The following is a 27,154-nucleotide window of genomic DNA, read 5'->3' on the forward strand; positions in this document are numbered from 1 at the left end:
GCAGCCATCTGGCTTGCCAGTCCTTGGTCAGACTGTCCAACCCATGCCAGCATGGAAAGCAGACATTAAACGATGATGATGATGATTTAGCAGAAATAACAGAGTGACTCAAGTTCTAAGAATTTGTGTGTTGGCACTTATCAAACTGGTCACACACAGAAAGTCTGTGAGTTTATAGAATTGTTGATAAATTTTCCTCTGGATTGTTCTAGAAAGAATCATAATAGTGTCCTGTGGATAATTCTTTGCTCCTACATCTTGATGAGCTCCATCGACAAACTCAAATGCCCGTATGGAAAATTACCATCTTCCATACTCAAGGAAAATTCAGCTAAATATTGAGAAAAATACACAATATATACATACACTCCTACTTTGAGTGTTATTTTTCCTGTGTGCATCAACATAAATGTATGTATATGTGTGTGTATATATATATATACACACACACACACACATACTTCTTCCTGTCTTTTTATCATGTGAAACTGTTAATCCTGACACACTATGCTCTCTCCCTCCCCCCCCTCTCTCTCTCCAGTTTTTTTCCTCTCATCCTTTTTGTCAAAGAGTGTAGGCTGGAAGCATCAAAGACTTTTCCATTCTTCCTGCGTATCAAACTAATAGACCTAATTGTTGTTTCCTCACCTCTTTTTGTCTTTTGTTTCCTGTACACTTGAACCTCATATATATATATATATATATATATATATATAAAGAGAGAGAGAGTAATTATTGAATGATAAGGGAACAGAAATTATGTAATTGACTGCATTGGCTTACAGCTGTTTCAGTTATAAGATTCAGTGCACTCATGGCTGAGTGCTCATGCATCATCCTATAGCAGAAACAACTGTATGCTAATGATGTTAATCATGTAACATCCGTTCTCTTGTCATCCAATAATTAATATCATGTTCCATACTTGCATAACACATCACTCTGAAGAATAAGAGTATTGAGATCCAACACCTGGTTATTAATATTCTGATGCTTAAGCAAAATCCGATGATGGCCTCCTGCTCAGTCTCCTAATTTCATTCAATAATTTCATCAACTTGTGTAGGTTGTCAACAAAGCTTTCATATACATCTGTCTGTGTGTAAGTGTATGTATGTGTATATATATATATATAAATAAATATATCCATACGCAAGAGTGGCTGTGTGGTAAGTAGCTTGCTAACCAACCTCATGGTTGTGGGTTCAGTCCCACTGTATGGCATCTTGGGCAAGTATCTTCTGCTATAGCCCCGGGCCGACCAATGCCTTGTGAGTGGATTTGGTAGACGGAAACTGAAAGAAGCCTGTCGTATATATATATATATATATATATATATATATGTGTGTGATTGTGTGTCTGTGTTTGTCCCCTAGCATTGCTTGACAACTGATGCTGGTGTGTTTACGTCCCCGTCACTTAGCGGTTCGGCAAAAGAGACCGATAGAATAAGTACTGGGCTCACAAAGAATAAGTCCCGGGGTCGATTTGCTTGACTAAAGGCGGTGCTCCAGCATGGCCGCAGTCAAATGACTGAAACAAGTAAAAGAGTAAAGAGTATATGCCTGACCAGCAAGAGGAAGTGGCTGACCTCCCCTGTTCGAAGGTTATAATGGACACAGGTTTGTGTGTCATCTAGCTAGCTAGAGGCGATGGCCTCTCTGAGCTAATCAATGGCAGCTTTAGTCTATGTTAGTTTGGCAATAACTGTTAATATCCAGTACCGCTGCCTTAGTCTCCTTTAGAGAGAATTAGAAACAATAATATTTCTACATACATAAAAATCTGTTTGTATATAGTTCTATATTTCAGAGATGAGGAATTACGTATATTATTTACATATGATGGATATTTGTCCTCATCTTGTTTGTTGTTAACGCAATTGTTTCGGCTGATATACCCTCCAGCCGTCATCAGGTGTCTTGGGGAAATTTTGAACCTGGATTCTCATTCCTCAGGTATTTTTCGATGTTATTATTATTATTCAGGTCACTGCCTGGAATTGAACTCGGAATCTTGGGGTTTGTAGCCTGTGCTCTTAACCACTATGCCATGCATGTATGTAATCATACAGACGTGCATGTATATGTCTGTACATCTTTTCTCAGTGTATGGCGGCGAGCTGGCAGAAACGGTAGCACGCTGGATGAAATGCGTAGCTGTATTTCGTCTGTCGTTACGTTCTGAGTTCAAATTCCGCCGAGGTCGACTTTGCCTTTCATCCTTTCGGGGTCGATAAATTAAATACCAGTTATGCACTGGGGTCGATATAATCGACTTAATACCTATGTCTGTCCTTGTTTGTCCACTCTGTGTTTAGCCCCTTGTGGGTAATAAAGAAATAGGTATTATCAAGAAGAAAACTAAAAAGCTGGTGTTCTTCTTCAAACTGAGTGTTTACTCTGCACTGAGGTACAGACACTTCCTTATGCACTCTCACCATCAAGCATGTAATGTACCAATGATTGGCTCACTAGAAATAAACAACCAATCATAATATGTATAACAATTTATTATAATAATGGTAATATAGGATAAATAAGTAATCATAAATTCTATTAACCAATATGAAATATACAATAAACAAATAAATATAGAATGAACTTGTTTTGGAAAAGCAATAAACATATTGAATTATATTAGAACATTATAGTAATTAATTTAAAACTGTTTATTTTTTTATTATGAAAAATATTGCAAGAATTTTCTGATATACTGTGTATGTTTTAGATAAAATCTTTCCTGCTCATATTTTGTTGTTATTTTGCGGTTTTAATTAGGCGACAAATTACTGGTTCATTCAAAATAAAATACATAGTACCTCCCAACATATATCGGGTCCTTGTATATATATATTAAATTATATTACAGTTGGTTTACCAAAATATTGATACGCTTTATTTTTCTTCTCTCCAACTCATGACTCCTTTGTGTGTATGGATAGATAGATAGATAGATAGATAGATAGATAGATAGATAGGTGGATAGATGGATAGATAGAAAGATGGATGGATAGATGGATAGATAGATAGATAGATATCGAGATAGATAGATAGATAGATAGATATCGAGATAGATAGATAGATAGATAGATAGATATCTAGATATCTATCTATCTAGAGAGATAGACAGATAGGTGGATAGATAGGTGGATAGATAGATGGATGGATAGATAGATAGATAGATAGATAAACAGTGTGAAATCAATTTGTAAGATTGGCTGAAATGGATCTGTAATACTGGATACTCTAAGTTTTATACACACATATTTATATATACTGCAGATAGATAGATAGATGGACTGACAGACAGACAGACATTTATAACCATATCAACATCTGAATTATTCTGAATGTTTGGAAGCTACTTTTGTTTCACAATGATTCTGAATGAATAAAATATGAAGGCAACTTACTTCTTGCCATATTCATGGGAAGCTTTTATGAGGCTGTAGTTGCCGATCATGCTGTGCTATTTATCGTGGATACTCTAGTTCAGCCCTGTACTAAGATGACGGCATGACAGTCTCAAGCCATACAATCATCCAAACTGTAAATAAATTGAGTGAGGGTCTTATAAATATTGTCAAATAAATCAGACAGACTATAACAGTTCCAACTCAGCAAAAATCAACTTTCCAGGCATAAATCTAGACCTTGAAATAGGCAAATACTACCTCTTCTTAGACACTCCAACCATGCCATCAGCTGTAATTAGAAACCTAACCACAGGTATCATCAGAAGAATCTCAAGTTTAGTGGCAAATAGAGAGATCCTCAACAAGGTTGCAAACCCCTTATAACAAGGTCCTAATGAGGAGTGGCTTTACTGATAAATTAGTATATAAGGAGGGTTCTTTAAATCACCCCCAAAATCAAAGGGAGCTAAAAAGAGAAAGGTAATCTAGTTTAATCTTCCTTTTAATCTAGATCTTTCTGCTCATTGCTCATATAGCTCATAGCTTCTTGGCACTAATTAAATAACTTTTCCAAGAGCCCGTTACTTTCCTATACTTTTAATTGCCGTAATGTCAAGGTTAGTTATTTACGCTTTGATAATGACTTCCAATGGTGCTTACTACACTATTGAAAAGCTGCTAAACAGTGGTTTTGGCTCAAGATAGCAGGTCTTAAAGCCATATAAAAAAGAACACAAAAATATATAAGTAGCAGATCTGGTAAAAATGTTTAAACTATAATTTGCTGATGAGATTATATAAAACTGGAACATGCCTGAAGTTGTCCCTGTATTACAAAAGATCAGATTCATCCTGCACTGATTTCTATTCTTGGCTTAATTTTAATTTGAAATTTGAGCTTGTATCGTTGTTAACTTTAGTTAGTAATTAAGATAAATATATATTTTGCTTCACCTCTATAGGTATAATTAAAATCTGTTGGCTCATTGCATTAATTATATCAGTGCTTGTTTACTACCAGATATATCAAACTGATGTTTGAACCAATGATGTTTGGCAAATATCATTAGATGTTAAGTGGGTAAAGTAGTAAACTACTGCTTTCATATGTAGTCATGGCATACAGAGATGAGATATTTCAGCTAGGAAAAGAACAGTGTGGCTCATACCCAGACCAGATGTTCGAGCCAATGGCAAATATCACAAGATGTTGAGTGGGTGAAGAGACAACAATCTGTCAATGGTCAGGACCAACTAGTTCAGTTAGTGAACTAGTGCTGTCATTTGTAATCATGGTGTGTGCAAATGAGATATTTCAGTTAGTGAAAGACTAATGTGACTAAAACCAAGGTCAGATGTCCATGCTTCATTGCTTGATTGATGCATCTGTCATGGTCTGGAGATCTGGCATGGTCTGGAGATATAGCTTGGTCTGGAGATATAGCTTGGTCTGGAGATCTGGCATGGTCTGGAGATCTGGCTTGGTCTGGAGATCTGGCATGGTCTGGAGATCTGGCTTGGTCTGGAGATCTGGCTTGGTCTGGAGATCTGGCTTGGTCTGGAGATCTGGCTTGGTCTGGAAATCTGGCTTGGTCTGGAGATATAGCTTGGTCTGGAAATATAGCTTGGTCTGGAGATCTGGCATGGTCCGGAGATCTGGTATGGTCTGGACATCTGGCTTGGTCTGGACAAGTCACCTGCCTGGATTGATTGATAGATTAATGTTTCATAGTACAATATTTGACAGTCCATATTAAGTAGTCAAAATATTGAACTAAATAAAGTAAAAGGGTGACTGAAGAGATCTGTCTGTTGAAACTAAAATTCCAAAGTGGCAGAAGTTAAATATTTAATTTAAATTCCTCTGAATTCTGAATTATTTCCAAAACAATTAAAGTGTAATTAGATTTCTAGAGAAGAACTATGGTCCTGAAAGGGATTCAAGGAAAAGCAGTTACATTGTCATTTAATTTGAGATTGGCACTAACTGTGTAGACATATGATCAAAGGCACTCCAACCACGGCCATCTCATTTTTAAGGGTTTACATTATACAACGTATTTTTTCTATTCTCAAGGTTATGTCACGTAAGTTAAGGGAGGTTTGGCTTCTATTTCTAGCAGAGCAAGTAGAATGACCACATAGAGGTATTTTCATTGGCTTTTGCGATTAGATTTATCTCAGTGTAGTGTGTGGTCAGTGAAATGACCTCCCTCTAGTGAACATATATAATCCATAAAGACACCCCCCCCCACCGGAAATTGAGAAGTTGCCACATCGTCCCCCTCTTTTCCTTCACACACATCAACTTCAACCGTGAAAGCAAAAGAGAAGCTGAAAGCTGTTTCATAAAAGCTTTGAATGAATTTTATCGCGTAACATGAGCAGTTGCAATCGTAAATTCATCTCTCTGCTACTTTTGATATTGTTGACCATTACACTCTATTAGATATTCTCCTCACCAATATTAAAAGTAAAATATTCAGCTTTGAAATGGTTTCGCTTGCTTTCCTGTTCATCAAAAGAGTTGGTCACGAAAAGCCACAATTATCATAACCCGCTAAGGTCTTGGATCTTTTAAAATATTAAACTAGATACCTTTGAACGCTTAGTTTCGCCTGTCTGATTTCTGAATTTGTTGCTTTTCCTTTTTTTTGCCAGTCGATAAAATAAATATCAACAATATATATATTGGAACCGGAAGAACAAAACTACATATATTCCTCCCCTTCAAATAATTGGTCTTGTGTGTCTAAGAAGAAATCAATTTTTATTACCTTTAAGGTGTACTGCAGTCGGCTGCTGACGGAGTTTGTTTGAGCTTAAAGTTAGAATTCTTTGTAGCGTTTGGTCTGACTCTGCACTCTAAGTTCAAATTCCGTTGAGGTTAATTTTGGCTTTCATCCTTTTAGGATCGATAAATAGAGTATCAATGAAACAATGGGATCGATTTTTCCCCCTCTTGCTCTGTCTCTCCCACTCTCTCTTTGTCTGTCTGTCTTTCTCTCTCCCTCTCTCTCCCTGTCTCTCTCTCTGCCTGTCTCTTTCTCTCTCTCTCTCACACAAACACATATGTCTGGAAAGAAATGCACTCCAACAGATCTAAAAATCTACGTAAACTATTTCACAAAAACATATTTACCTTCCTGTGTGCGTTGTTCAGCTGAAAGTATGTTTATTTGTAGTGAGAGATGCTTAGTTTTGGAGCATTTTAACTCCTCTTTCAAGCAAACGGGTGCATATTGTACCTTGACTTTTTATTATATATATAAGTATAGGAAAGAATGGAGCTGAACGAAGATTTAACAAAATTCCTTTATTTTATTTTCGACATATGTTTCGAAGCCTGCAAAATCCCTAATTCCGAATGAATAAGGAGTCCATTATGCAGCTTTCTCTTCAGGAAAATCCAGGAACTTCTTTGGCCAGCAAAATGCACAACAAGTTTTTAGATGACTGCTCACGAGGAGCCCATAGCGATAATGGTGTTGTGCATTTTGCTGGCCAAAGAAGTTCCTGGATTTTCCTGAAGAGAAAGCTGCATAATGGACTCCTTATTCATTCGGAATTAGGGATTTTGCAGACTTCGAAACATATGTCGAAAATAAAATAAAGGAATTTTGTTAAATCTTCGTTCAGCTCCATTCTTTCCTATACTTATTATATTAAATTAAACTTCAAATTTCTGCACTAAGGCATGGAGTATATGCCCTATGGTCGTAACTTCAACCGTGCTTTTTCTGTTGTGAGTTTGCTACCCAGGTATCGGTTATCTTTCGAATTATTCGTAATAAGATAATTCATTTATCTACTTATATATATATATATATATATATAATATATATATATATATATATATATAGATGATGGGCTTCTTTCAGTTTCTGCCTACGAAATCTACTCTCAAGGCTTTGGTTGGCCTGAGGCTATAATAGAAGACATTTGTCTGAGATGCCATACAGTGGGAATGAACCCAGAACTATGTGGTTGGGAAACATCTATGACACCATTATGAATTCTGAGGGTACCAGCACCACCACCTTTTAGCGTATTTAGTTTTGGAAATGTTCCTTTATGCATGGCAAATTGCATTTCATGAAGGTGTGTGATCTGGTGGTTAGTATGTTGCATTCATGATCACCAGATTGTGGGTTTGATTCCCAGACTGGGCAGTAGAATGTGTTATTGAGCAAAACACTTCATTTTATGTTGTTCTAATGATGCATGGAGACCAGTAAGCCAAAGAATAGACCCAATGTGAGTTGTAAAAAGTGATTAAAAGGGGTTCAAGTATGATTTGCACTCTGACCTCGTAAAAGCCTCACCAGCAATGACCACCCAAACAGACCCATGGGTTGGAGAGTTGTTGCATGAGTGGTGCAGAGGTGTCCCCTGCCAGGAATAGTAGAGAATCACCAAAAAATGATGGATGCAGTGATGCATTGTTACAGCACAGGTCCTCATACCACCACCACTACCACTACCACTACTACTACTACTACTACTACTACTACTACTACTACTACTACTACTCATTCATTCATTCATTCATTTTAAACTTTTTTTTTTATTGATGTGGCTGTGTGGTAAGTAGCTTGCTACCCAACCATATGGTTCTGGGTTCAGTCCCATTGCGTGTCATCTTGGGCAACTGTCTTCTGCTATAGCCCCGGGCCGACCAATGCCTTGTGAGTGGATTTGGTAGACGGAAACTGAAAGAAGCCTGTCGTATATATGTATATATATATATGTATGTCTGTGTGTGTGTGTGTGTGTTTGTGTGTGTGTGTTTGTCCCCCTAGCATTGCTTGACAACCGATGCTGGTGTGTTTACGTCCCCGTCACTTAGCGGTTCGGCAAAAGAGACCGATACAATAAGTACTGGGCTTCCAAAGAATAAGTCCCAGGGTCGATTTGCTCGACTAAAGGCGGTGCTCCAGCATGGCCGCAGTCAAATGACTGAAACATGTAAAAGAGTAAAAGAGAGAGAGTAATCCTTTCTGAAAACTCTTTGTGTAGCTGTGATAAATTTTTATCTTTTATTTATTACTTGTTTCATTTGTTGGACTGTGGCCATGCTGGGGCACCACCTTGAAGGGTTTTATTTGAACAAATCGACCCACTACTTACTTTTAAGTTTCATACTTATTCTGTCAGTCTCTTTTGCTGCACTGCTAAGATACAGTGATACAGGCAAACTAACAAGTGATGGTAGGGGTCATGTACAAAGGTGCACGCACACACACACGTTTACACAATTCCTGGAATATGGCATATATGCCTGTTACCCTTTTCTAATCTTCAATCTCAATGTTTGTTTATATCTGATGTCTTGAATACAAAATGTCATAATTAAAATGAGTGCTGGCTACGATTTCTATGGCAAATCTGAAGAGATAACCTTAACAAGTAATGTAATAGCACTGCTAACACAGTAGAACACAGTATAGACTTACTCTTTTACTTGTTTCAGTCATGTGACCATGGCCATGCTGGAGCACTGCCTTTAGTCGAGCAAATCGACCCCAGGTCTTATTCTTTGTAAGCCTAGTACTTATTCTATCGGTTTCTTTCGCCGTACCGCTAAGTTACGGGAACGTAAACACACCAGCACTGGATGCCAAGCGATGTTGGGGAGGACAAACACAGACACACAAACACACACACACATACATATACATATATATACATACACATATAAATATATATACATACAATGGGCTTCTTTCAGTTTCCGTCTACCAAATCCACTCACAAAGCTTTAGTCGGCCCGAGGCTATAGCAGAAGACACTTGCCCAAGGTGCCACGCAGTGAGACTTGAACCCAGAACCATGTGGTTGGTAAGCAAGCTACTTACCACACAGCTGCTCCTACACCTATAGAATATTATAGAATATCATGTAGAATATCATGGTTGCGTAACGAAATGCTACGTCGTCTCTACAAGTCATTAATGTTTACAAACAAGAAACTGCACAGCCACATACAAAGTGAATGACTTGTGTTGGATGTGCTACTTGAGTTTACGAATCGCAAAGTTTAAAATAAAATGTATTTACTGAAGTGACCAGATATATCAATTAAACTTGATCGTTAGAGATCACCAGAAAGGTTATATTTATTGTGCCATAAAAGGATAAATCTCTCTCTCTCTCTCATTTGTCAACGGATAATGGTAATGAGGATGATGAAAATGATGCTATCTTAAGGTTTAAAGTAGACAAGACTTTTAATATGAAGAAGGTCAGTTAGTACTAAAGGAGAAATGCCACAAAGAGATTTTATAAATCAATAAGAGATATATTAAAAATTTTTATCTTCCAATCAATGTCAAATCTGGTGTCGTTCTACATCGTAGCCGTCTTTTGTCCTTTGCTGCTCGTGTGCTCTGTAGCGTTGAAGATTGATTGTCAGTTTTTGAATGTATTGCAATTTACCAGCGTTTGTTCTGTTCGATACCTACAAATATATAATTACATCTATACAATGTGAAAACTAATTAAAATGACGGAAACGATATTTCACAATGTAACGGAGACAAGAATCTACAATTTCTTGAAATGGAACTGCCGGAAAGATAATAAGGTGCTGCAGATTTTAACAGAGTTATTAAAACGGAAAATAGAGGTAGCAACAATTGTAGTGATGGCGGTGGTCATTGTTGACAACGTAACATCTTTTATGTGGTCATCTAAACTGCTAGAAACAACAACCAAATCTGTAAAAAATTTTACTCTCCTTTGTTTGTGACTGAAAAGATTTTGTAAATTTGCTGTCTCTGTCAATCTCTTTTGCCAAAGTGCTAAGTTACAGGATTGTGAAAAAACCTTAACACTACTTTCCAAGTGGTGGGGGTGGGACATGGACACATACACACACACATACACACACACACACACACACACACACACACACACACAACACACACACATAGTAGCCTTCTATCAGTTTCCATCTTCAAATCCACTCACAAGGCTTCAGTCAGCCCAAAGCTATAGCAGAAGACACTTGCCCAAAGTGCCATACATTGGAACTGAACCCAGAACCATGTGGTTGGGAAGCAAACTTTTTACCAGACAGCCACACTTGTGCTGATGACATTATTCACTCATCATCATCATTATTGCCTTCAACACTGTCATTACGATAACGATGATTAATTACCTTTATTATTATCTCAGGTAATGAACTGGAAGAATGGTTAACGTATCAGAACAAAAAAAAAGAATTTTGGTATAGATTTGTTCTGACTTTGCCTTTTATCCTTTCAGGATCGATACAATAAGTACCAGTTGCATACTGGGGTCGACGTAATTGACTAGTCTCCTCCCCTATCATTTCAGGTCTTTTACCTACAGTAGAACGGATTAGTATTATGGTTATCATTATCATTGATCCAAAGGCAGTAAGCTGGCAGAATCATTAGCACTCTGGGCAAAATACCTAACTCATCTTTATGTTATGAGTTCAAATTCCACCAAGGGTTGATCAATTAAGTACCAGTAGAATACTGGGGTCGATACAATAGACTAGCCTCCTTCTTCAAAATTTCAGACCTTTCAGGATTATTATCATTAATTTGATTCAGGTTCATTCTTATTCCTGGTAGAATTTATGTGGGTAGCAGGTTACTACCTGTAACCTTAGGTATCCACACTCATTCAATAGTCTTTCAAATGCTTAAATACCCTCCTGGTAATCTTTCTTGTCCTTAACAGGCAAACTTTATGTAGAAGCTCTACAGGACATTCTGTTCCAGTCTCCTTCAATTATTTGTCTATATCTTTACTTACAGTTCTTAATGCACTTTAGGGTGGCAAGCTGGCAGAATCGTTAGCGCGGCAGGTGAAATGCTTAACGGTATTTCATCTGTCTTTACATTCTGAGTTCAAATTCTGTCGAGGTCGACTTTGCCTTTCATCCTTTCGGGGTTGATTAAATAAGTTCCAGTTACACACTGAGGTCGATGTAACCCTTTGTCTGTCCTTGTTTGTCCCCTCTATGTTTAGCCCCCTGTGGGCAATAAAGAGATTAATATTATGGGCACATTATTGCCTTTCATTCTTTCAGGGTCAATAAATTATGTACCAGTGAGACACTGGGGTCGATGTGATTGACTAGTCTCCGCCTACCAAATTTCAGGCCTTGTGCCTTTTGTAGAAAGGATCATCATCATCATCATCATCATTATTATGGTGAGAAGCTGGAAGAATTATTGGCGCGTCAAACAAAATGCTCGGTGGCATATCTTTTAGTGCTTTACTTTTTGAGTTCAAATTCCACTGAGGTTATCTTTATCTCTCATCCTTTCAGGGTTAATAAAATAAGTACCAGTCGAGCACTGGGGGGGGGGGGTCAATGTAATTGATTTATCCCCTCCTCTAAAATTGCTGGCATTGTGCCAGAAATGGAAAGAACCATCATCGTCATTGTCAACAACATCAACATCAAAATGTTTTCAACAGTTTTATGCATGTACCAACTACACCTCTATGTGGTCATCTAAACTGCTAGAAATAACAATGAAATCTGAAAATTTTTTAGAGGTGGGTGCAGCATTGTCTTTTAGAGATGTATGATTATGCTTCTGCATGCCATATCATATTCTAAACCCTCATCACAGTAAAGTCCCCTGCTTTTGTACTACATCTCCAATTGAGGGAGTCTTGCAACCTTGCTAATTTACTGATTTACTTGCAACTTTTCTGATGTTGGTGCTGCAAAAAAAAAAAGTCACCCAATACACACTATAAAGTGGATGGTGTTAGAAAGGATATCTGGCTCTGGAAATTGTACCAAAGCAGACATCAGAACTTGGTGAAGTCTTCTAGCTCACCAGCTGCTGTTGAACTGTCCAACCCATGCCAGCATGAAAAAAAAAACTGATGTTAAATGATGATGACCATATATATATTGCTTTGTTTTTAAGATTCTTGCTTATCCTATTGGTCTTCTCTGTCGAACAACTATGTCATGTGGATGTAAGTAAACCAACACTGGATATCAAATGGTGGTGGTGGCGTGGCGGCATTGGTGAAAACACATATTTAAAAAATTTTTTTAATTTTATTTTATCTAGTTTCAGCTCACGAGCTGTGGCCATGCTGGGGCACCGCCATATGTACAAGCACACACACACACCCCACACATACACACACACATCCCGCACATGCACACACACACCGCACATGCACACACACTGCACACACACACGCCACGCACACACACTGCTCATGCATGCACACACACACACACACAGACACACACTGCACACACACACATAATGAGTTTTGACTCAGTTTCTTTCTACCAAACTCACTCACAAGGCATTCGTCAGCTCGGTGCTATAACAGAAGACATTTATCAAAAGTGCTGTGAAGTGGAACTGAACTAGAAACCATGTGATTGCTAACCCTAACCCTGTATGCTTTCGTTCATGTTATTTATCACAAACCATGCTCAAATTATAATCGGTGCTCCATACTCCGTATTTTATATTCCATATGAATATACTTGTTTGAATGCCTGAGACAGGACTCCCTGAATAAACTGTTTTACAGTGAACTGGCAGGCAGAAGGCAAGTGCATGCTAGGTGGACTGAAAAGTATTTCAAGGACACACTGAAACCCTAACTGAAGAGTTTTGAGATCAACCCAACACCTGGGAAACCCAAACTCAAGATTGCCCTACCTGGTGAAGATCTTTCAACAGAAGTGCCACCTCATACGAACAGAACAGGATTTCAGGAGCATGAAGAGAACGGGAACTACACAAGTCCAGGGCCAATTGCTTGCCTTCAGTCCTGGCAGACCACCAGTGCCCGACCTACAGAAGAGCCTTCTGAGCATGCATAGGAGTAGTCAGCCTCAGCCAGATACACTGTGACCTGTCTTCTTCTCCCATGCGATGTCCTTGCTCATCATCGATAACGATGGATGAACACATAATAGATAAACACATTGATCTTATTTCTGTTTGTCTAACTTTCTACCCTTCTCTCCCCCTCTCTCTCTCCCTGCTCTCTCTCTCTTTCTCTCCCCCTCTCTTTCTCTCCCCCTCTCTCCCTGCTCTCTCTTTCTCTCCCTGCTCTCTCTTTCTCTCCCTGCTCTCTCTCTCTCTTTCTCTCCCCCTCTCTCTCCCTGCTCTCTTTCTCTTCCCCTCTCTCTCCCTGCTCTCTCTCTCTTTCTCTCCCCCTCTCTCTCCCTGCTCTCTCTCTTTCTCTCCCTCTCTTTCTCTTTCCCTCTCTCCCTGCTCTCTCTCTCTTTCTCTCCCACTCTCTCTCTCTCCCTGCTCTCTCTTCTCTTTCTCTCTCCCTCTCTCTTTCTCCCTCCTCTCTCCCTCTCCCTCCTCTCCCCCTCTCTCTTTCTCCCTCCTCTCTCCCTCTCTCTTTCTCTCCCCACTTGTCTTTCTCTCTCTCTCTTTTTCTCTCTTTCTCTCTTTCATCTCCCCCTCTCTCTCTTTCTCTCTCCCACCCTCTCCTTTTCGCCCTCCCTCTTCTCTCCCCATTCTCCCTCTAAATATATACACATACACACACAAGAGATTTCTACTTTCTGCCTATGAATTTTCTCTCACAAGGTACTGGTCAAGTTACAACTATATATTGATGCACTTGTTATAGTTGCCGCTGCTGCTGCTGCTGCTAATGTTTGTCTTTGGGTGGTGGTGGTGGTGGTGGTATTATCATCAGTGTCGTTGTCATTGATTTCGAACAGTTTCAGCCGGGGGGAGGGGCGGGGGTGTGTGACTTTATTTGAGTAACCAGACACAGGGGCACCATGCTGGCCAGTTGTTTGTTTAGAACGAAAGAAACTCACCAGTCTAGCACAAAAAATATGCTGATAGAATTTATCTAGCATCTGCCATTTCACAGAACCAGAATAAAATGCATTTTTTTTTATTTTGCTTCTTCTTTCTTATTGGCATTTTGGTTCTGTGTGTGTTTTGTTTTTGGTGTAGGAGGCGTTGTTGTCCAGTGTTCTGATTCTTGAAGAGCTCAGCAATCACATGATCCCTATTTCAAATGGAAGCAAAGTGGCTGAGTTCCTTTCGAGTGTTGGACCTCATGGAGGCGAGGTGGCTTAGCTTTTTTCAAACGGGCCTCACAGACGCGAAGTGGTTGAGTTCCTTTCGAGTGTTGGGCCTCACGAAGGCAATGACCAAGACCTTTGGTATCATGTCATGCTTGAGAACAAGACCCATCAAGCCAAGCAAAATTGCAGTTGTGGCAGATTCCAGTGTCATGTAAATGGCACCTGTGCCAGTGGCACATAGAAAGTGTGGTTGGTGTTAGGAAGGGCATCCAGTCGTAGAAAACCATGCCAAATCAGACTGGAATCTGGTGCAGCCTTCCAGTGTGCCAGCCCAGTCAAAACCGTCCAACCCATGCCAGCATGGACAACGGATGATGATGAAACAGTTTTTAAAATAGGAACCATAAACTAGAGAAAATTATTTACACAGTACTAGACCAAGTATTTGCCAAGCTTTGGACCAGAATTTCCTTAGGTTTCTGAACTTCCTGATTTTCTGGTGACAATCTAAACACAGTGATACCTCACAATACAAGTTTAATTCGTTCCATGACTGAGCTCATCTTAGAATTTACTCATTTTACAAATCAATTTTCCCCATTGTAATTAACTAAAATATAATTAATCTATCCCAGCCCCACAAAAACCACTCAAAAATATCTTTTTATGGGTTTTTAAAAAAGAAAATGTGTAGTTACAAGTAAAATGACAATTGTAAAGAAAGGAGAATGCAAATTGGGTATATGCTGTGTATGATATGCAGGGTATCTACTGTAGAAATATACCTTGCAAGACTCTACACACAATTTTTGAACTGTGTGTAGAATTTTGAACTTTGATATGGTTTTTAGCTTTTATTTTTTACTTGTTCCAGTCACTGGACAGAATGCAAAAGAAATATGTAAACTGGTTTTAGTAACTGAATTACCTTGAAGATGGGACAATTTTCATGCTCATGCTATGGTTTCTGCTTGTACTTGAAGACAAAAATTCACATGAGTCTCGGCTCATACAGCGAATTACTCATACAATGGTGCACTCGTACTGCGAGCTCCTGCTGTATATACTCGAAATATAAAACGAACAGTGAAAATAAAGAACTAAATGAACCATGAAAATAAAGAACTAAATTGTATGTAGCAGATTCAAATTAATACTAAAACTTTGTCTGATTGATGTCTCTTAAAATTCTTGAAATAAATCATATTTTATCATGATTACAGTATAACGTTTATGAAAAAAAAAAAATTGAAAATAATCTATATCTGTTAAATAAAATCAATACAATTCTAAGGCAGGGTCTGTTTGATATTTATCAATCCACTTAAAATTCTTAAAATATATAATATTGTACTATTTATAGAGTATAATGTTTATAGGATGAAAATTAAACAAAAAAAAAATAAAGAACATGATTTTATTTAAACGGATACAAAAATACAAATTAATACATTTCTGAAGTAGAGCTTATTTAATCTCTCTCAGTCCTCTTCAAAAAGTATAGAACAAAAGATTGGTATATTTCGGTCATATTATGTGGAGAAAATCCCTGGAGAAGGACATCATGCTAGGAATGGTCAGTGGCAAGAGAGGAAGAGGCCGACCAAGAACCCGCTGGCTTGACACCATCAGGAGTGATACCAGAATGGACATAGCCAATCTGAAAGAAGCGGCCCAGGATAGAACTGACTGGAGGACACTGATCCAACGAGTGACCGAGAGTCGACTTCGACTGAGCGGAGAGATAGATAGTATGTAAATTAACCAATTTCAAAAACAGGGTCTATTTACTCAATATAGGGTACAGCATAGTACCTGGTATTCCACAGTATTCGTGGAAGCTGAATAAGAAGTCCATTACTAGTTGTTGTTCTGTTGCTCAGCTCCTTTGCCACTACTAGCAACACTGCTGGTTCTCAATGTGTAACCTTATGATTGTCTCAGCTTCTTTTTAGTTTGTTTATGTTCCCCGTAACTTAGTGGCTCAGCAAAAGAGACCAATAGAATAAGTACTAAGCTTACAAAGAATGAGTCCTGGGGTTGATTTGTTTGACTAAAGGTGGTGTTCCAGCATGGCCACAGTCAAATGACTGAAACAAATAGGAGTAAAAGTGTATATATACATACACACTCATATACGTAACTACACACATACAAACACGCATACATACATGCATGTACACACATACACTCTCATACACATTCATATATATACATATACACTCGTATACTTTGTTACATACATACGCACATGCATACATATTTGCATACACACACACATACACATGCATAGATATGCATATATGATTGGTTTCCAGAGATTTCCATTCAACAGATTCACTCAAAAGTAATTGGTCAGTCCTTGGTTAATGTAGGAGACACTTGCCTAAGGTGCCACTCAGTAAGACTGAACCTGAAGCCATGTGGCTACAAATGGAAATTGTTAACCACACTGCCAAGTCATTTGTATTTCCACAAAAAATATCACAGCAAAATAAGCTGGAGGGGGAATTATAGTAGTCCTCCTCATCATCATCATCGTTTAACGTCTGTTTTTCCATGCTGGCATGGGTTGGACGGTTTGACTGAGGTCTGGAGGGCTAGCAGCTGCACCAGGCTCCAATCTGATCTGGCAATGTTTCTACAGGTGGATGCCCTTCCTAACGTCAACCACTCTCCAAGAGTGTAGTGGGTGCTTTTTACGTGCCACCAGCACAGGAGCCAGTCATGGTGCTTTTTACATTCCACTGGCACAGGAGCCAGTCAGGGGGCACTGGTATTGGTCACATCCAGATGGTGCTTTTTACGTGCCACCAGCATGGGAGTCAGTCAGGGGGTTGTCACCAGCATGGGAGCTGATTACGCTAAATCTAAAAATGTAATGGAATGACCCCTTGGTTGCGGATCTCTCCAGTTCAACTGAACCTAGAACAAGCAATAGGAAAGCTACTCTATGGCCACTTGGTCTTCTAGAAACAGCAGCTAAGTCTCCTCCAAATCAATGTAATTATTGTCCAAAAGGAGATAAGATAAATCAGCTGATGTAGTCCTAATCATTCTATATCAGCAAAACAGACCAAATAGCCATACCTGAAGTAAATGTTTTAGCTTATAAGTCTGCTCTGACAAGCATTTTGTAAAGGAAACTATGTGGTTGCTTGACTTGCTAGATATGACAGTCAATACTCTTTCAAATTGTATCTTACTGTTGTCTAATGTGAGGAAAGATACATTGATTAATGTAGTCCTAGTTATACTACATCAGAAAAAGTGAATACGTGAATGTAGGTTATGTGCCATCAACTTGGAGCTAGAGCTAGCTATGAAGGATGCTACTATCTGGCCTCTTGACTTTTTCTCTCTTTCTCCGTCTCTTTGTATATATGGGTGGTTGGTGTTAGGAAGGGCATCCAGCCATAAAAACCCTGGCAAAACAAAGAAGTCTGGTGCAGGCTCCTGCCTGGCTGGCTCCTGTCAAACCGTGCTGTACATTCCAGCATGGAAGGTGGACATTAAACAATGATGTTGCTAATGATGATATCTATCTGTCTCTCTGTATGTATGTGTGAGTGTGTGTGTGTGTGTATATATATATATATATATATATATATATATATGAAAAACATGGATAAATAGATTTTACAGTCAAGTTTTCCTTAGATTCTATTACAAACAGTTAGGTAATTGAGATGTACCGTTTCAAAAACCAAGTTAGGTATTAGAAATGCTACATCTCAATTTGGTTTTCTGAAACCAAATTGAGATGTAGTGTAATGAAAAAAAAAAAAATTCTTTATTGTTTCTCCGTGTGTTTACTCTGGTGCCTCTTTCACCCAGCTACCTCTACAACGTATGAATAAAAGACAGGAATAATACTAAATGAAGTTCCTCTGAACTGGTGTCCATTTCTGTTGTCAGAACTTCAAATTAACTGACAATGAAACTAACGAGAACCAGAATTGTGACTGTGACCTACTGAAAGACAGCTAAGCGTCTTGGATGTGAAAGTACTTGTGAAGTTCTGGTGACACATTTGTAATATAGCTACTAAAATCAATACCGCATCTATTTCGCTTTGTACTTGAAATATCTATGTGCAGTGTTATAAACACACATAGCAACAAACTTGTTTTGTCATATATTCTTTCTCTCATCATAGATACATAATTTTACACATACGTCTATGTGTGTGTGTGTGTGTGTGTGTGTGTGTGTATATATATATATATATATATATATTATATATATATATGTGTGTGTGTGTGTGTGTATGTGTATATAACTATATATGTATATATATATATATATATATATATATATATAGTTAATCCAAACAAGAAAGCACAAAAAAACACAACAATGCGAGGACGTGGAACAAATATAGTATTATTGGACGCTCAGGAATGAAAGAAAGAAGGAGGGTTTAACATTTTGAGCGGAGCTCTTCGTCGGAAACATAGGAGAAGGAAAGATCCAGAGAAGGGAAGACGGAGGAAAAAAATCCCCAACGGTACACACGCGGTCACATATATATATATATATAATATATATATATATATATATATATATATATACACAGATAATTTGAGGAAGTTAAGTCCTCATTAGGAATGATATAGTCCAAGGTATTCCACTGCTTTAATCGTATTGTATAATGGTAAAGTCATTTGTATGTTTAGGGTTATTCAAATTTTTAATATTGAGGGGAAAAATAAGAAGAAATTGGAGAATAAATGGATATAATTACTGATTTATTTGCAGTAATCAGTAATTACACACATTTATTCTCCATTTTCTTATTTTGCCCTCAACATATATATATATATATATATATATATATACACATATATATACATAAGCCTACACACAAACATATACATGCACACAGACAAATTTCTATATGCACATGCATACATACATATATGCATGCATACATACAAGGGGGTGCTGAAAAATTCCTGGTTTTAAAGTTATTGCGAAAGGCCTGGTTGGAGGCTGCCTAATTCCATGTTCTTTTACAGGGTTTCAAAAAACTGAAGGATCGCTGCAATAGCTGTGTGAAGCTGAGAGGGGAATATGTTGAATAAAATCATAATTAACTAATCCTCCTCTACCTTTTTTACTCAAAACCAGGAACTTTTCGGCACCCCATCATATGTATGCATATACATAAAGACATACAGACTGTCAAATATGCATGGCTCTTGAAATGATAATGGATTTAGAAATGTTATTAGTGGCTGTGTGGTAAGTAGGTTGCTTACCAACCACATGGTTCCGGGTTCAGTCCCACTGCGTGGCACCTTCGGCAAGTGTCTTCTATTATAGCCTCGGGCCAACCAAAGCCTTGTGAGTGGATTTGGTAGACGGAAACTGAAAGAAGCCCGTCGTATATATGTATATGTATATATGTGTGTGTATATGTTTGTGTGTCTGTGTGTCCCCCAACATCGCCTGGCAACCGATGCTGGTGTATTTATGACCCCGTCACTTAGTGGTTCGGCAAAAGAGACCAATAGAATAAGTAATAGGCTTACAAAGAATAAGTCCCGGGGTCGACTTGCTCAACTAAAGGCGGTGCTCCAGCATGGTCGCAGTCAAATGACTGAAACAAGTAAAAGATTAAAAGATTAAAGATTATGAAGGACTAATGAGAAAATTTGATAAATGATTAATAATTATGACTGATATCAGAGTTGTATCTACACTCTTTACTCTCTTTTTTACTCTTTTTACTTGTTTCGGTCATTTGACTGCGGCCATGCTGGTGCACCGCCTTTAGTCGATCAAATCGACCCCGGGACTTATTCTTTTGTAAGCCCAGTACTTATTCTATCGGTCTCTTTTGCCGAACCACTAAGTTACGGGGACATAAACACACCAGCATCGGTTGTCAAGCAATGCTAGGGGGACAAACACAGACACACAAACACACACACATACATATATACGACAGGCTTCTTTCAGTTTCCGTCTATCAAATCCACTCACAAGGCATTGGTCGGCCCGGGGCTAGAGCAGAAGACACTTGCCCAAGATGCCAAGCAGTGGGACTGAACCCGGAACCATGTGGTTGGTTAGCAAGCTACTTACCACACAGCCACTCCTGCGCTTATGAATGATACAAAAATAAAGATGTCCCTAAATCATCATCACCATTGTTTCACGTCTGTTTTCCATGCTAGCATGGGTTAGATGGTTTGAGTTGGGTCTGGGAAGCCAGGAGGCTGCATCAGGCTCCAATCTGATCTGGCAATATTTCTACAGCTAGATGCCCTTTCTAATGCCAACCACTCCATGAGTATAGTGGGTTCTTTTTATGTGGGCTGGGGCTGGTTATGCGAAACTGATATAGGATACAGCTGTGAACTCACTTTATTTGCTGGGTCTTCACAGTCACAGCATATCTCCAGAGGTCTCGGTCTTTTGTCATTGCCTCTGTGAGGCCCAACTTTCGAAGGTCATGTTTGACCATCTCATCCCATGTCTTCCTGAGTCTACTTCTTCCCCGGATTCCTTTAACTGTTTGGGAGTGGCACTTCATCACACATCTCTCCTCATCCATCCGTAATACATGACCATACTAATGCAAACATCTCTCTTGCACGCCACATCTGATGCTTCTTATGTCCAACATTTCTCTCAGGGTGCTTGCACTCTGTCATGCATGGACACTGACATTACACATCCAGCGATCATGCTAGCTTCATTTCTTTCAAGCCTATGCATGTCCTCCGCAGTCATGGCTCATGTTTCACTACCGTGAAGCATGGCAGTTCACACACATACGTCGTACAATCTACCTTTTACTCTGAGCAAGAGACCCTTTGTCACCAATAGGGGTAGAAACTTTCTGAACTTTGCCCTAGCTATTCTTATTCTAGTGGTAACACTCTCTGAGCATCCACCCCCCCACTACTAACTTGGTCACCTAGGTAGCGGAAGCTATCGACTACTTCTAGTTTATCCCCTTGGAGTGTGATGGAATTTGTGGCATGTATGTATAAATATCTATGTAAATGTGTTTTTATGCATTTATGTAAATCTATCTGATGCATGTTTTTACATGATGTATATGCATATATAAATATGTCTGTATGTATTTATGTATGTTCATGTATGTATCTGTCTGTGTGTGCATATATATATATATTTATATCAGATCTAGGTTTCTGACTGTCTGTCTGTCTCTGTCTCTCTCTCTCTCTATATATATATATAGCTGTATATAAATGCATGTATGTTTATACATGTGTATATATGTTAGTGTGATTACAAAAGCATCAGCTTATGATATCTGTTTGACTCTTCCCTCTCTCTCTCTCTTTCTCACACACACACACACACACACATACTTTAAAAACTACCATTCATCTGTCTTGCACAAATCCTTTATGCCAGTTGTGCCTGATGTGTAATTAATTGCTAATTAATCAAGCACTGCTATTAACTCATTAGCATTTAAACCATCAGTCACATTCCACATTAGCCTTTAAACTTGCTATGGCCCAGATATTTTACCTGCTTTATGTTCCAACTGGCCAAATCTGGCCTCTCATACCTACCCTACAATGTCATTCTAAAACTAAATTACACTATTGAAATCACAAAGCTATGAGATAATTCATGAATAGTTCAAAACAATGTAAATAGATAAGCATTACATTTGACAGAATAATCTGAATGCTTGAATTTTAATGCACACCAGTAGAAATTTGAGTAAGTGTTAGCAAGTTGAAATAAGTTCTGGTCTTTTTATTATCTTTTTTGTTAGGATTGGAATAGGTGTTATATAATTTGAAGTTTCTGTGCATTACTGAGGTTACAGTACTTTAAGCTGTTCTTAAATGCTGGTGTCCATTCTATATTGGTCATTTCTCTTTACTTTTTGGCCTCTGCACTTTTGCTTTAGAGGACAAAGTTCCAGTATTTTTCACATACATACTAGCTCTTATCATTATTCTTTACTTTGTAAAATTTATATCTCAGTTTTCCTGATTGGTATGAAACAAGTTTTACACCCCTAATTCATTATAGCGACCAGCCGTCTAGTAAGAAAGGTGCCAGGCTGTGTCGGTAAATATCTCCCTGCCCCTAAACTGGAATCATTGAAGTGTATGTGTGTGTGTATGCGAGTGTGTGAGTGTGTGTGTGTATAATATATATGTATGTATATGCATGTACACACAACCAAACAAATATTAGTAATACATGCACATACACACACATATACATACACACATATTCCAACCCATGCCAGATGAAATACAGATGAAGTTAAAATGGTGATGATGATGATGATATTGATAGACATACACACATGTACAAACCCACATGTTAGTAATACACATGCCTATATATATATTCATCCACACATCCAACACTTCACACAGGCACATACACACACACACACATTAGTAACACACATGCATGCACACACACATATACATGCACGCATACACACAAACACATTTGTGCAGACTATCATTTATCAATTATTCAGCATTAGTTCTTAATGACCATCATGTAATTATCCACTTAACATACAATATTCATCTATCATACTCTGAAATACTACAATACAAACTTTCCTTTTGAATACATTGCACAGAATATGCTTCACATCAGTTTCGTTACTTTAAGTGAATCAGGGATACCACTCACGCAGGTACAACAAACACTAACAATGTACACTAAATAGATTTCCACAAATGTCCAGCGGGGGGAATCCTTAGCCAAATTAGCAGCAATTAGGTTGCTCTGAAAGTGTAGTTTCATGAATAAGAACTGCCTGGGCAAAGTTCAGAGAGCTACTACCTTTGGAGGTAACAACAAAGAGCCTCTCCGCCACAATGAAAGGAAGATTGTATGAGTGTACAGACAGCTATTTTCAGCTGTAGAAATGAGTTCTGACATCACTGGTGCCAAGCTGAATCGGGCTTTTCGGCCTTGCCTTTGGACAATATTGGTGGCATGGAGAGGCTTGTATGCATGGGCGACTGCTGGTCTTTCATAAATAACCTTGCCTGGGGTTGTGCCACAGAGGGTAGCTTTCTAGATGTAATCTCATGGTCATTCATGACTGAAGGGGGTCTTTACCCTTTACAGACAGCCGTGTTGCACGGCAGTGGAACATGGGCTCTAACTGCAGAAAGCTTGAAAGAAGTGAAGTCAACATGCTCTGTTGGATGTGCAATGTCATTGTGCATGTAAAACAGTGTAAATATTTTAAGAAGAAAATTGCATATAAGAAGCATCAGATGTGTGCAAAGAGAGAAGACTGCACTGGTTTGGTCATGAGATGTGTATAGATGAGGAAAGCTGCATAAAGAAGTGCCAATTTTGGACCCATTTTCTCTGTTCCTCAATAATACTCCCCCACACAAATAAGGAGTTTTTTCTAGTTACTTGGTATCCTCACTGCTGCTGGTGCCTTATGAAAAGCATCCAGTACACTCAGTAAAGTGGTTGGCATCAGGAAGAGCATCCAGCTGTAGAAACAGTACAGCTTGTTGCAGCCTTCTGACTTGCCAGTTTCTGTCAAACCATCCAATCCAAGCCAGCATGAAAGTGGATGTTTGATGATGCTGCTGCTGGTGATGATGACGAAAAGTTATCCAAAAGGAAGAACAAACTGAGCAATCAACTCTTGTGTGTATACAAGATCGAGTGGTCACATCTGGAACAACTTTGATTGCAGGTCAGCTTGACCAGGACTGACTTAGTTCTAAACAACTGTTCAGTTCAGAAGTGTTTAACAAAGAATTTGATTCTGATGGGGGTTCATTCTGTTCTGAAAGTTGAAACCGAAAGTATCAGAACGGAACCGATTGTCATTTCACACCATACAGTACAACAAGAATTTAGAAAGCCTCACGTATTGAGAAATTGTTATTGCCCAGGAACTCCTTTGAAACATGAACCGCATGCAGCTAGAATCCTCAGTGTTGCTACAAGAACTAGGCATCATCATCATCGTTTAACGTCCGTTTTCCGTGCTAGCATGGGTTGGACAGTTCGACCAGGGTCTGGGAAGTCAGGAGGCTGCACCAGACTCCAGAATGATCTGGCAGTGTTTCTGCAGCTGGATGCCCTTCCTAACGCCAACCACTCCGTGAGTGTAGTGGGTGCTTTTTACGTACCACCTGCACTGGAGTCAGGTGAGGCTGGCATCGGCCACGGTCGGATTGGTGCATTTTACGTGCCACCTGCACGGAAGCCAGTCGAGGCGGCGCTGGCTTCGGCCACGATTCGGATGGTGCTTTTTACGTGCCACTGACACGGAAGCCAGTCGAAGCGGCGCTGGCATATCTTTAACAAATGCCAAACCTTGCTAAAACAATCCACTAATGTTCAGCAAAGCTCATGTGAGACATGCACTGGAGTTACTGTTTCTACATTTGGAATTGGTGCTGCTGCTAGTCTCAGAGACAGCCCAGATCACATTCAAGTCGAAGCCAATAAAAGCCTCTTCAACATCCGACCCATTCCTGTGTTGTATCCTCCCTTTTTCACCCTTCTCTCTATTGTTCTCTCTTTCTTTCTCCATTGCTATCTCTCTCTTCCCCTCTCTCTCTTCCTTTCTCCTCCTCCCTTTCTTACTGTCTTTCTCTCTCTTTTTCCTTCTCCCTCCCTTTCTCAATGTCCCTCTCTCCGACCTCTCTGTCCCTGTTCTCCTTCTCTCCTTCCATCCCTCTATCTCCTTCCCTGTCTCTCTATTTCCCTCCCTGTCCCTCTCTCTCTCTCCCTCTGTCCCTCTCTCTCTCTGTCCCTCTCTCTCTGTCCCTCTCCCTCTCTGTCTCCCTCCTCTTTTTCTCACCTCTCACTAAGTCCCTCTCTGACTCTATCCTTTTATCTATCTGTCTTCTCCCTCTCCCTCCCTTTTCCCCTCTGCCTCTTTCAACACTCCTTCAGTAACCTCTGACCTGCAGAATTTGCTTGTCTTATGTCTTATACACGACTGTATCACTCCAACTCACCTATTATTCATCCCTCTCCTCCTCTCATCAACCAGATTTTGTTCCCATTCTCCAAGATTGAATTTCTTACTGTACAGTCAATCCTTCCATGCCCACCCACCCCTCCCCATCATCATCCATCAAGAACCTTGCAGCTGTACATTTTTTTTTCCTGCAACTATTGACTTACAACTCTTCAAAAGAAACATTAATAACTGCATTGATCTCACAACATCTGAAGAATTGCAAATGCCATCGATGCATTCCCTTTTGTTAGGACCAGATGAATGCTAGAAAAAAAAAAAAATCAAAAAGGGTTGGAAGAAACTTGAAAGAAATAAAAGGCTTGAAAAAAATGAAGGTAACATGTTCCACTGGATGGGTAATGTCAGTGTACACTCACACACACACACACACACAACGGAGTGTAAATGATTTAAGAGGAAAATTGTGTACAAGAGGCATCAGATGTTGAGTGCAAGAGAGAAGAATGTACTGGTTTGGTCATGTGATGTGTATGGATGAGGACAGCCGTGTAAAGAAGTGTTAAGTTCTAATTGTGGAGGGTACCTGTGGAAGATGTGAGATGAGGAACCTGTGGAAGGAAGATGTGAGATGAGGGTACTGTGGAAGATGTGAGATGAGGGTAACCTGTGGAAGTGTGAGATGAGGGTAACCTGTGGAAGATGTGAGATGAGGGTACCTGTGGAGATGTGAGATGAGGGAACCTGTGGAAGATGTGAGATGAGGTACCTGTGGAAGATGTGAGATGAGGGTACCTGTGGAAGATGTGAGATGAGGGTACCCGTGAAGATGTGAGATGAGGGTACCGTGGAAGATGTGAGATGAGGGTACCCATGGAAGATGTGAGATGAGGGTACCCGTGGAAGATGTGAGATGAGGGTACCCGTGGAAGATGTGAGATGAGGTACCCGTGGAAGATGTGAGATGAGGGTACCTGTGGAAGATGTGAGATGAGGGTACCTGTGGAAGATGTGAGATGAGGGTACCTGTGGAAGATGTGAGATGAGGGTACCTGTGGAAGATGTGAGATGAGGGTACCTGTGGAAGATGTGAGATGAGGGAACCTGTGGAAGATGTGAGATGAGGGTACCTGTGGAAGATGTGAGATGAGGGTACCTGTGGAAGATGTGAGATGAGGGTACCTGTGGAAGATGTGAGATGAGGGAACCTGTGGAAGATGTGAGATGAGGGTACCTGTGGAAGATGTGAGATGAGGGTACCTGTGGAAGATGTGAGATGAGGGTACCTGTGGAAGATGTGAGATGAGGGTACCTGTGGAAGATGTGAGATGAAGGTACCCGTGGAAGATGTGAGATGAGGGTACCCGTGGAAGATGTGAGATGAGGGTACCCGTGGAAGATGTGAGATGAGGGTACCCGTGGAAGATGTGAGATGAGGGTACCCGTGGAAGATGTGAGATGAGGGTACCCGTGGAAGATGTGAGATGAGGGTACCCGTGGAAGATGTGAGATGAGGGTACCCGTGGAAGATGTGACATGAACTGGTGATAAAGGATCTTTGGATGCTAGGCCTCACTGAGGAAATGACAAGGAAATCAGAAGGTGTAGCAATTTGCGAAACTTGCAAAGACGTGTTGAACTAAGTAAAATTGCCGACATCCATACACTGAGGCTCTAACATATACAACCAAAATAAGGTGTATGTACACACACACACACATATACACACACACACACATACACACACACACACACACAC

General features: G+C 39.5%; 2 long non-coding RNA genes across 2 annotated transcripts; both read right to left on the reverse strand.

Annotated features, from left to right (window-relative positions):
* Positions 1-247: 247 nt before the first annotated feature.
* Positions 248-27,154, reverse strand: LOC118761757. Its single transcript, XR_004997617.1, has 3 exons — positions 27,123-27,154; positions 22,015-22,019; positions 248-307 (listed from the first exon to the last, which is right to left on the reverse strand). It is a non-coding gene; the product is annotated as an uncharacterized LOC118761757 (long non-coding RNA).
* Positions 10,370-18,111, reverse strand: LOC118761756. Its single transcript, XR_004997616.1, has 3 exons — positions 18,097-18,111; positions 13,048-13,052; positions 10,370-10,510 (listed from the first exon to the last, which is right to left on the reverse strand). It is a non-coding gene; the product is annotated as an uncharacterized LOC118761756 (long non-coding RNA).

This window comes from Octopus sinensis, unplaced genomic scaffold, assembly GCF_006345805.1.
Source record: "Octopus sinensis unplaced genomic scaffold, ASM634580v1 Contig17104, whole genome shotgun sequence".
NCBI classification, from domain to species: domain Eukaryota; kingdom Metazoa; phylum Mollusca; class Cephalopoda; order Octopoda; family Octopodidae; genus Octopus; species Octopus sinensis.